The 10,556-nt window shown below is 46.2% G+C and overlaps 1 protein-coding gene and 2 long non-coding RNA genes across 3 annotated transcripts in view; 2 read left to right on the top strand and 1 right to left on the bottom strand.

Annotated features, from left to right (window-relative positions):
• Window positions 1-10,556, bottom strand: part of BCL11A (B-cell CLL/lymphoma 11A) — a 128,950-nt gene that overhangs the window by 78,641 nt on the left and 39,753 nt on the right. The window lies entirely within an intron of this gene.
• The window catches only part of LOC108449373, a 20,898-nt gene that overhangs the window by 4,810 nt on the left and 5,532 nt on the right, over window positions 1-10,556 (top strand). The window lies entirely within an intron of this gene.
• Window positions 7-4,286, top strand: LOC103622993. The gene is made up of 2 exons (XR_001865545.1): window positions 7-2,768; window positions 4,043-4,286. It is a non-coding gene; the product is annotated as an uncharacterized LOC103622993 (long non-coding RNA).

Genomic DNA, 10,556 nt, shown 5'->3' with positions numbered 1-10,556 from the left:
AGGCGTGCACATGTCCCTGCGCGAAACGCGGGCGTGTGTGTCTGTGCCGGAGATGTAGATATATATATGGGGCTTGATTTATATCTAATGGCACGTATAAAGCTTTTGAAGGTGGCTGCAATGTAAAAAGTAATGACTTTATTACCCCTGAAAGGTTCTGCGGTTCGCAGTTAACACTCCTCTGAATTACAATTCATTACTCTCTCTAAAGCCAACCTGCATCAGAACACCTACCTGTGCTTATTCCCAATCATAGGCATCGTTTCATTGATTTTCTTTTTTTAAAATCATAGCAAATTAAGCACTTGGTGACAACTAAATCTGTTTCATTATCGTGCCGTGTTTGAGATTCCAGAGGTGACTTCCCAGACCGCATCTCAAAACCTACAGTCAGGAGCTAATTTTACAGATGCTTTCATGAATGGCAGCGAGGATGTTCTTACCATCAGCATGCCCTTAATTCCAGCACCGTAAAAATGCCTCGAATTAAATGGAAACTCGCTGCCTTAAAAATAATATTTCATCCTGGCTGGATAATTATTAATATTAGCATTTGATCGCTATAGTGCTGGGCTCCCCCTCGTTCCTGTATCCCCCCCCCCCAGCGCTTCGCATTGTCATGTGATTGGAGGGAGATAACAAACCTCAAGAAAGAAAAGGAGTGAGAAGACATTTTTAACACGGCATGACCGCAGATTAATAATGCAGGTGGGTTTTTATTTCATTGTATTTTTAGGGGAAGGGAACGAGGCTGTTTAACGAGCGGTCGTGGACACAAAGTGACTGTATTTACAGTCCTTGATGTGGCTTTCGGTGGGTAATAAATTATGACAATATTAAAATTATTTTCTGGCAACCCAGCTAACTGCGCTGGGGACTGTAAAGCCCCTACTGATTCCATTTATGCCTTGTAATTGCGGTCCACGGTCTCGCTCTAAACCTTTTGGTGTATACTGTGTGTAAACTTTTAGCTAATAGACTTTTTTTGAATGGAGGGACTTTTCTCGGTACTTCCTGCCGTATACATTTTGTCTCTGATCTCTGTATTTAATGGCCAAGTCCTGGTTTATGCTTTATAATGTGTTGACAAGTTTTCTAACAGACTTTCTGAAATAATGCACATATATTCACGTCGGTTAGAAACTCCACAGTATTTTTAGAGTCGAGTAGATCTATATCCTAATGCACTGAGAGGGAGTGTAAATCATAGAGGATTTCATAGCCCTTTCAGTAGTTTTCTGTATGAAGTATGAACAGCGTGGCCTCCAGACGTAACCTTTTAGAAAAAAAGACAGTGCTTTTATTTTATGGTGTAAAGTGCTTTTAGCTTCAGGGCTCTGAACGTGAATGTGGTCAACAAACAGCTCTTGCGAGGGAGTTTGCTACAGCCTCAGCCCAGTGCCGGGCGCTGCCTTCGCTATGGGGAGGAATGCGGGGCCGCCCCCGGCCGCAGGACCGGGCTGAGCCCCTCGAGACACGGTACCCCCCGCCGGGTCCCCCCGTCAGTGTCCTGGGTTCGGACACCCCGCGGAAAGGAGGGGTCGGATGGCCCCCGGCGCTGCCGGAGAGGCTGATGGTGCCAGCAGGGTCAGCCCCCCACGGGGACGGTCCCCGGCGCGTCCAGGCGCAGGGGGGTGAGCTGCCTCTGAGCTGGCCCCGGCACCGGCGGCAAAGGCAGGGCCAGGGGCACAGCTGGGGCTGGGAGCACCCCAGGAGAGCTGTGGAGCAAGGGCGCTGCACCCCGTCACTGCCCCACTGCACCCCACAAGCTGCCCCTCCTGCATCTCTGCTTCCACCCTGACAGCACCTCTGTGACACACCAAGCATCTCTAGCCCTGTCTGTACCTCTTGCACACTGCCGTCCCTTGCTGGGTTGTACCAACAAACCCAGTGCAAGTGGCAGGTAAACACAGTGAGAAATGCCCTAATGCTGACTGCTAACACCCAGAAACACTGGCAGATTGGAAGGGCAGGTGAAACAAACCCAGGCCAGCACAGGAGATGACCCAGTGATCACATTCTATGGATTGACACAAACTTGTGTCACCTCCTGCTCCTCCGCAACCGTTCTTTGCCCAAGCTGCAGCGGATGCCTTGCAGTCCTGCTGCAGCGTTTGGAGCTGCTGTCACCCTGGCCATGTTATCAGCTGCTCTTTGGCTATGGACTCCTAGCCCCAGAGCAAAGTCAGCTGGAGGAAATGTGGCCCTACACCTCAGCAAACTGAGGTACACGCTGAAATCAGAGCCATGGTGGGTTTCAGGCTGCCTCCAGGTGGAAGCTAACCTTAGAGAAGGGTCTGTCTCATTGACTGAGTGCCCATCTCACCTCAAACTGTCCCATGTGAACCAGAGCCCTGAGACACCAGCTCGTGCCCTGGAGTAGCTGAGAGCAGGGGTGGGAACCCATCCCTGTCCCACAACAATGGCAGTAACCTGCAGCAGCAGGACAGAGTGCCCAGGTGAGAACATTCATGCTGTAAAAATTAGCCTAAGATTTGAATCTACCAAAATGTATCTGTCCCTTTCCTCATACCTCAGCTCTCTGCCTGAGAAAGTGTAGTCCTCCCTACATTCAAGCACGTGAGATACTTAGAGGTTGCTGTACAAAGGGACGTAAAACTGTCTAACATTGAGAAGTGTGGCCTTCCTCCGTCTCACAGGCAGGCACACAGGACTGGGACCCAAAGGTGCAAAGGAGTGTGACACAGTTCATGCCACATACTGCTGTCCCTGCCTATCTGCTAATTCGGTGACAGACTTGGCAGTGGGTGAGTTCAGCAACTTTGGTTGGGCAAATGTTCCTGCTTCGAAGCTCCAACTGTCACTCACTCAGAGCAGGAATCTCACTTGCCAACAGTACAGAACATTAGGACCAAACACAAATTCCAAAACTCTGCCAGTTCCCCGGAGCTGGGCTGCATTATGTAATGGCAGATCGCACGGGGTGCTTTCCGACACTGTCTTGATAGTCTCAATCAGGCGGAGGCAACGTGGGTGGAACTCTTATCACACCAGGCTGACTCCCGTGAATGAGCAGAGGACTTGCATGTTCTAGAAATAGTACATGCATTAGTATTCCCGCAGGAGAAATTTGGGCGCGCTGCTTTGCCTTTTCTCCTTTCCCCCCCCTTTTTAATAAAGGCTCAAAATAAACTCCGATTTTGCAAGCTCTTACTAGCAAGCACAGCACACACAGCAGCGAGTCCGTGCAGGATCACAGACATCTGAGCGCCAGGTGACAGAAAGATTTCGTTATCGGCTCGCCCTAGGCAGGACCTGGAATAAAACCCTGAACTTGGGGAGACTTTTTTCCATGGGTTTCAGCAAGGTCTGGGATTTCAGCCTGCCTCTGCTTGCACAGCACCTAGCACAATGGAGCCCTGAACCTTGACTGGGCTTTCTGGGGATGACTATAAAATAAATGGCACAAAGTGCTCATGGAACAGACTTTGAAATGGCAAAAACCCTCCCTGAAGCACACAAAGAGTTTTGCTTGTGTGTGGGCAGGCAGAGGAAGGCATCACTAAAAATCTCATTTTTAATCAAATGTTTGATTTCAGCCAAACTGGGTTTAGTTTGCACTACTTACTTAGTTATTTGTCATATTGTAGGTTTAATATTTATAAATCTTTTTATAAGTAAACACGTAACCTGCCCCTGAGCGTTTCTATGCTACATTTCAAGCCAACATGATTTAAACTATGTGCATTTAAAACCTTCCAGAACCTGACCTATAATGCAAATCCATACAGTCTTAATTATTGCAGCACCAGCAGCCACGGCACGAGTGAGGCAGTTGAGCTTTTGTTACTAAAGAGGCACAGTAGTTATGGTCTGTCAGTGCTCCTGTTACAATCCCCACCTTGAAGAGGTTATAACTTGGGCTGTGTAAATTTGATTGAGCTGAAACTTGGGACTCCAACTGTCAGTCCATATAGGGAATTATCTTATGAATAATTGGCTAACCCATTGCTTGATTCACAGACTTTTATACAATGATTTTTAATGGGTTTTAATGTTTTTTTCTTTTACTGACATCTAGGGTATGAATTTGGTACTTCTAGCTCTTCTGAAGCTCCATACTCAGTGGAATATGTATAGATACCCAAGGTAAAGCTACAGCTACCCAGAGGATTTCACAGGGCACACCTGGCACCCTGACCCACCTGCATGTTCCTATACACTGAGAAGAGGCCAGGAACAAGAAATGACGCTTTAGTTATCTCCAAAGAGGGTCCTAACTGTGTAAGATAAAGAGAACATAAATAAATACCTTTGCTAATCTTTTCGTTTTTCTGGGCTTTATCTTCTCCCCGGAAATATGTGGAAATGGGTCCTACCTGTGTGCTGGCATCACTAAGAAAGGGATGAGCCATTCAGATTTTAATACTGAGCTTGAGTTTAAATATTGCTTTGTGTTACAAAGGATTTTGCTGATAAATGCTCCCTACTTTTCTCTAGCCTTTAACTTCCAAAAGGTAGTTTTTATCAGATTAAATCACACTAAGACAAAGAATGGTTTTGACGAAGACTTGAGATTTTCCTTGACCTACAGCAAACAAAGCCCAGCCCGGGGCCAGAAAGATGAGCCACAAGGTGTGAATGGATTTCTGTCATAGAGCTGGATCCCACCATTTCCATGCCCACCTCCCCACACAGTTACACCCGAACTCAAGAGCAGCATTTCCATCTGTTTCAGGAGAGTTTTGACCAAGCCAGGCTGCAGCCTGAGGCTCTCTCACTGCAGGTTGTGTCGTGTGCAAGCCATTCCCAAACAAAGCACTGTGAGAGGCCAGGTTCTCCTCGGAAAGATGTTCCATGCATCCAAATCCCCCATTCATCGGGACTACTCTGTCTTGCCTCACAGGAACCCCTGATGGCACAAGTTGGTCCTTTTGAGTCACTGGTGAGATCCCAAGCCATATATCTAAGCAGGTCACTGTGTCCAAGCCTATGAGCAGTAGGAAGACAGGTCGTTGACACAAACAGCTTTTTAAATTCCTGTTCTGACTTGAGCCGAAAAGTGCACTTCTGTGCAAGATTAGATCCAAGGGGATCAAACTCTCCCCATGAGGAAATCTAGAATGCCCTACTCTGGATGTGGCAGGCAGGGAAAGGCAAATACTTTGTTTTGAAAAATAAATCCAGCTACACCTCAAACGAATTTTAAAAAGTAGAATAACAAAAATAACTCACTTATCTGAGAAACCAAACATCAGCAATCAAAAAGAAATTATTTCCATTGAGAAATTAGTTTTGTTAAACAAGATGAAGAAAGGTTTAGTTGTTTACTTATCTGCTGCTGAACACAGTCCCTCCTTCCTGGCACGCTTGGTGTGAGGGACAGTAGAAAGGACAGTGCAATAAAAAAGGATTTTCCTCCTCTAACTCTGCTTGATATAACCCCTGCCAGAGGAATCTACTTGGCCTTGGGTACTGCAAAAGTCTTAAGCACATATTTATCTTTGGGTACATCAGCTGTACTTACATGCTTAAAGTAAGCATGTACTCAAGCATGCTGTTAGATTGGTCCCTTAACATCTTCTGTAAATAACTTGCATTGCTTTTTAGAGCTTCAACTTTTAGTCACTTAGAATGCATTGAACTGAAATTTAACATACACAATCATCATTCTCTATATTCATTTTATATTACTATTTCAGGTGACATTTAGCTTTAGCTTTTAGCTTCAGTCAAGAAAAAATGTGCCTGCTTTGCAGAACATGACATAGTTTGTGTGAAGATCTAGATGAAAAATAATTAATAGATGAGAGAGCAGAGTCCTTTCTCTGTGCTTAAAAATAAGGACAGCTTTACTGTGGGTTTTCTCCTTTGCCATATTTATTCCATGCAAAATTTCAGCTTAATTGTTGAAATGCTTACAATAATATTTTAATGCAACGCTCTGTAGTCAGTAGAATAAATTATTATATAGCCCAAAGCTGCACAGAAAGACACAGTGCTGAGGGGGAGCAGGAGTGGTGGTGAATAACCTGTGATAAGAGCCCACCTCTTTGAGCAGTTTGGATAGTTTTGCCACCATTTGTTATTGTCAGCACATATAATTCTGTCAGTGCAGTATGAATCCTGGCTGCAGTGAAAAGAATGCTTTCTCCCACCAGAATGAATAAGATTTCACTCAATTAAAATAACATGCAAGTATATTGTATGGTATTACATAGAAAGCTGATGTGCATTAAGTATGAATGCTGGGGTTGGGGGGAGTTATTGTACTAATGCTATTGTTCAGTGAGCAACTATTCCCCAGCATTTTAAAAAGCAGGGGAAATTAAATACAGAAATCAGAAATAAGTACAATGTTTGATATTACCATACTGAAATTAATGTATTCACAATTTAGACTGTAATTTGCCCTATCATATTTAGTTTCCCAGCATCTGAGAGCCTAGAGAGAGAGAAATGGATGTAAACACAGAGAGAGAGAGAGAGCTCCATGGACTGTCTGTGCTGACACACACCTCCCTCAGACGTTTGGGTGCTACAGATACCCACAGGGTAAATCCAGGCCATAGCAGAGCACCAGTCTGTAAGTGCTATCCCCCACAGGCAGCAGGGACAAGTTTGGTCTAGATGTGGCTGGAGCAATGTGATCCGCAGCCATCTCCTCCTGAACAGCCCCTCAGCCCGGGGTTAGATGAGCTACGGGCTCGTGGCACCCTGGTTGGTGCTGCCCAGGACTGAAGGGATCTGAACACTTAGGGATGTACAAGGACACAGCGTGGCCCTTCCTACGAGGAAGGCCAAAAGTGCCTCACAATAGGTGTAGCTTAGGCAGCCACTGTACTCAGAGCCAATAAAAGTGAAACTGTTCTCTATTAATAGAACCCAAATTCTCTCTTCTATTCAATGCCATACTGCACATCTGTACATTGCTTATGAGTGGGACTAAAAAAATATATGTACCATGACACTGTACTTTTAAAGTGTCTGTTCAATGCCTTTCTCAATCTCCAAGGACTGCCTCCTCCTTAGACTTACACATTCAGTGAATATGACGAGGCTAATTATTTTCCCCTGAAGTGATCAGTGCTCGTCTTTTTTAAAAACCCACACCACTGCTTTCAAATTCTAAGACAAAAATCAGTTTGGCAAAAAATCCCCTGCCATGGGCTTTATCAGGCTTTACTCTTCCATCAGAGCCCCCGTGCACGTAGGAGCCTCTTTGCCATTTTTGAGAGGGGGTTCTATATTTTCCTGTTACCTTTCCTTCCTGTAAAGCAATCAGGGAGAACTGCAGGAGGCACTATCAATATGCAAATTGCTGCCAGATAACTGGTTTCGCTGGTTCCGCCTTGGGAAGCGGCACCGCCGCCGCGGGGGCATCCGGGGGGCCCGGCGGCCCCTCCGCGCCCGAGTCCCCCCAGCCCCGCGGGGCCCCCGGAGCAGGGCTCGGCGGCAAGGACAGCGCTCCTCCGAGTCCCACGGGTTCCCTGAGTCCTCTCAGCCTTCACGCTGGCTCACGGGGCCTTCTTCAGTGTGTTCGTGGGCTCTTCTGCTTGGGCATTTCTTTTGCAAGGGATATCTGAGTGCTCTTCCTTCGCCCTGAGAAGTGCTGGCAGTTGGATATCGCCTCTCTCTAATTACAAGATGAAGATTTTCGTGCCTCTATCAGCCCACCTGAGTGGTGCTCCTAGGCATCGGGTAGGAGAAAGACTGGCTCATCCCTGTGTGGCATCACAGACCTGCTCAGGAAAATCTGTGGACGCTCACATGTGGATCTGTATCCAAAGCACACACCCAGGCCCTCTCTTTTCTAACTCAGCATTTGAGGGATGGAAAGGGAGCCACTGGCTTCCAAATTAAAATGAAACCCCAATTTACAGGTAAGTGTTTGCAAAAGTAAATGAGCCCAGTTTTAAAAATCACACAGAAACAGAGATCTCAGGTGGGTTCTGGGTTTGCTCTGCTGGCAGATTCAAAGCAGCACTGCTCATCACACCAACCTTCTGCAGGGCATTCATCAAAACCATGGCAGTATTTTAAAACCCCACCAAAGTAAACAATACAGCTAATTTATAAGCATTCAGAAGTGCAGTATCTTTAGCACAAATATCCCTATCAGTATGGTGGTGGCCCCATATAATACAATAAGACACAATTCAGACCTGTGATGGTCTATTGAATACATAATATGCATTTTTTAAATTGCCTGGAAACACATTCATATTGTAAAATCTAATGGTTCAGGTGGAGCTTTTACTCTTGATCAAATAATAAAATAGTTAGAGACCACTCTGTCATCCCATTGCTCACCAGCCTCCATGAGGACTGTTTTACGTTCCTGTTTAAATAGGACAGGAGAGCAAAAAAGGAAAACATAAACCACAGAAGAGTTACTACAGACATTAACTTTTAAGCCAAAAAAGCAAAAGAGCTGAGAAGGAAGTTCCATTCTGGGGGAATTGTCTTTGTCACTCTGCATCCATTGAGGTTTCCTGCAGCCAAAGCCTCTGGACAGTGAATCACATTAGGATAAGGCTGCACTCACTAAGTCCCAGGGGCTGTCTGGGGCAAGGTGTCCTTGTTCGGCCTCCAAAATAGCTTCTTCCTGTGGATCTAGGTCTGCCAGGGAAGGGGACTGGTGTGGACAGACAGACAGAGCCTGTGGACAGCTGAGACTCTCTGTGGGATGGAGTGGGTGGCGATGGCCTTGTCTGTGGAAAAGGAATCTAAAGTGCAGACTAGCGATAGTAATGGTGATTACTAATAAAGCATGGAGCTTTTCATTACTGAAAACTTCAAATAACTCTCCTGAACTATATTTGAGACTTTTTTTTTTCATGTTAACTCCGGGTTTGATTGCTGGAAAAGGCTGACTGCTCGAAAAGGAAAACCAGTACAGTGCACAGCAGTGGGGAATGTAAGCCCTTCTTTACCAGAACCCCTGCCATATATGTACTGTCACTCACCTTCCAGACACTCAGTACAACCATTCAATCTATTGAATCAAGAGACTGTTTGATCTTATCTGCATCTGTGAGCTGACTGTCAACCTGCTTAGGCTGCATATTAAATCATCTATAGTAGCTGTATCAAGCTGGGATGATCTGTTAATTCTAAATTTATTAACCCTTAGAGTGCAGTCATCATGTTTAATCTAGTGTAGCCAGCATTTATTTTACAAGACTAAATCCTCCTTTAAGATACAGCTGTGCTGTAGGTTAAGGAATTGGTAACATGGAGGAGCTGGTAACTGGGAAGAGCCTCACTTTGATCTCTGTAAGCCAGCTGACGGCACCGCTGCTCCAAACATGTATGTGTGTGCTCACATCACACTCCTGTGTCTGGGATGTGGGGTGTCTGCACACGTGTGTGGACCTAATGGCATTTCCTCGGAGTTTTGCCTGAGATGAGCCAGAAAATGAGTGGCCTTGAACAACGTCTGAGCCCTGTGCCTCCAGGAAGACTTACAATCAAAAATGAAAGTGACTGCAACCACTGCAACATGAGTTGGGTCCTGCAAGGAGTCTCCACCAAACCTCTCCTCCAAGTTGGCCCCCGCTTCTCGGCCCATAACTACGGTCCAAATCGGTTAACAAATGTCCTGGGAGTGCCGAGGACCACGGCCACTGCAGGACACACAGGAATCCGAGCACTCCTCTCCGCGTACGTACAAACACACCCCGGCGCAGACACGGCGACGCACACGGATAATTTTATATGGATACATACATCCGCATCAATATGTTAATCTGTTCGTTACACACACGCGTCTCTCCCTGCCCCTCTCTCCTGTTATCTATTATCTTTGCACATCGCCGATGGTATCAACATATTCACAGCTTTTATTTCAGTCGCAAACTGCTAGGCATGCTTCCTTTTTTGGTAATCATGTGCCCGGTATCTCTCTAATGTAGCCTAATAACAATTTTAGCATTCAGATGAAGCGATTTCATTCTGTGACTGCCTTTTCTATTAGATTTGATTCTGAGAAGCCCCAGTGGGTGCCTCGGAGGCAGAGATCTATCTGTGAGGCTGCAACCGATTCAATAGCAGCCTGAGCTAACCTTGACCTTTCCCTAGACCCTGCTCCATCTGGTGCCAGCCTGGTCCCCCCCTTCTCCTCCTCCTTGCTTCACAGTCAGCATTGATCAAGGCAGAATCGAGCGTCTCTCTCCCTCCAAGGGCTGGGCAGTCGTGGAAAGGACAGCACATTTCAATATATGGAAATGATTGAGCCTCTTATGCAATCATAAATCTACATACAGCCTCGTGATTTGATATTTCATTCACCTCCAAAGATTCTCACCCTCCCTCCCACCAGCAGGGATTTATAAACTAAAAGACAACAGCTTTCCCCAACACCTGGGTATTATAAAGCTTGCTGTTTATCGGGAGTGAACGCCTGGCGATTTCATCTGATTCACTTTGTGGTTTATTTATCACTCCGCTGTTTTCCCTGCGTGCCTGGGTTATTTTATTTTTTTTTTCGGGGGCTTCCCCCGCACACCCCCGGCCCTTTCGGGCGGGGGCAGCGGCTTGGGCAGGGGCTGTTGGATGCCGCTGTCGTAGCCCCCGAGGGAAGGGGCGGACAG

Source organism: Corvus brachyrhynchos, unplaced genomic scaffold, assembly GCF_000691975.1.
Source record: "Corvus brachyrhynchos isolate BGI_N302 unplaced genomic scaffold, ASM69197v1 scaffold69, whole genome shotgun sequence".
Lineage (NCBI taxonomy): Eukaryota > Metazoa > Chordata > Aves > Passeriformes > Corvidae > Corvus > Corvus brachyrhynchos.
Note: the sequence above shows the minus strand (reverse complement) of the source record. Positions and strands in the feature narration are given on the sequence as shown.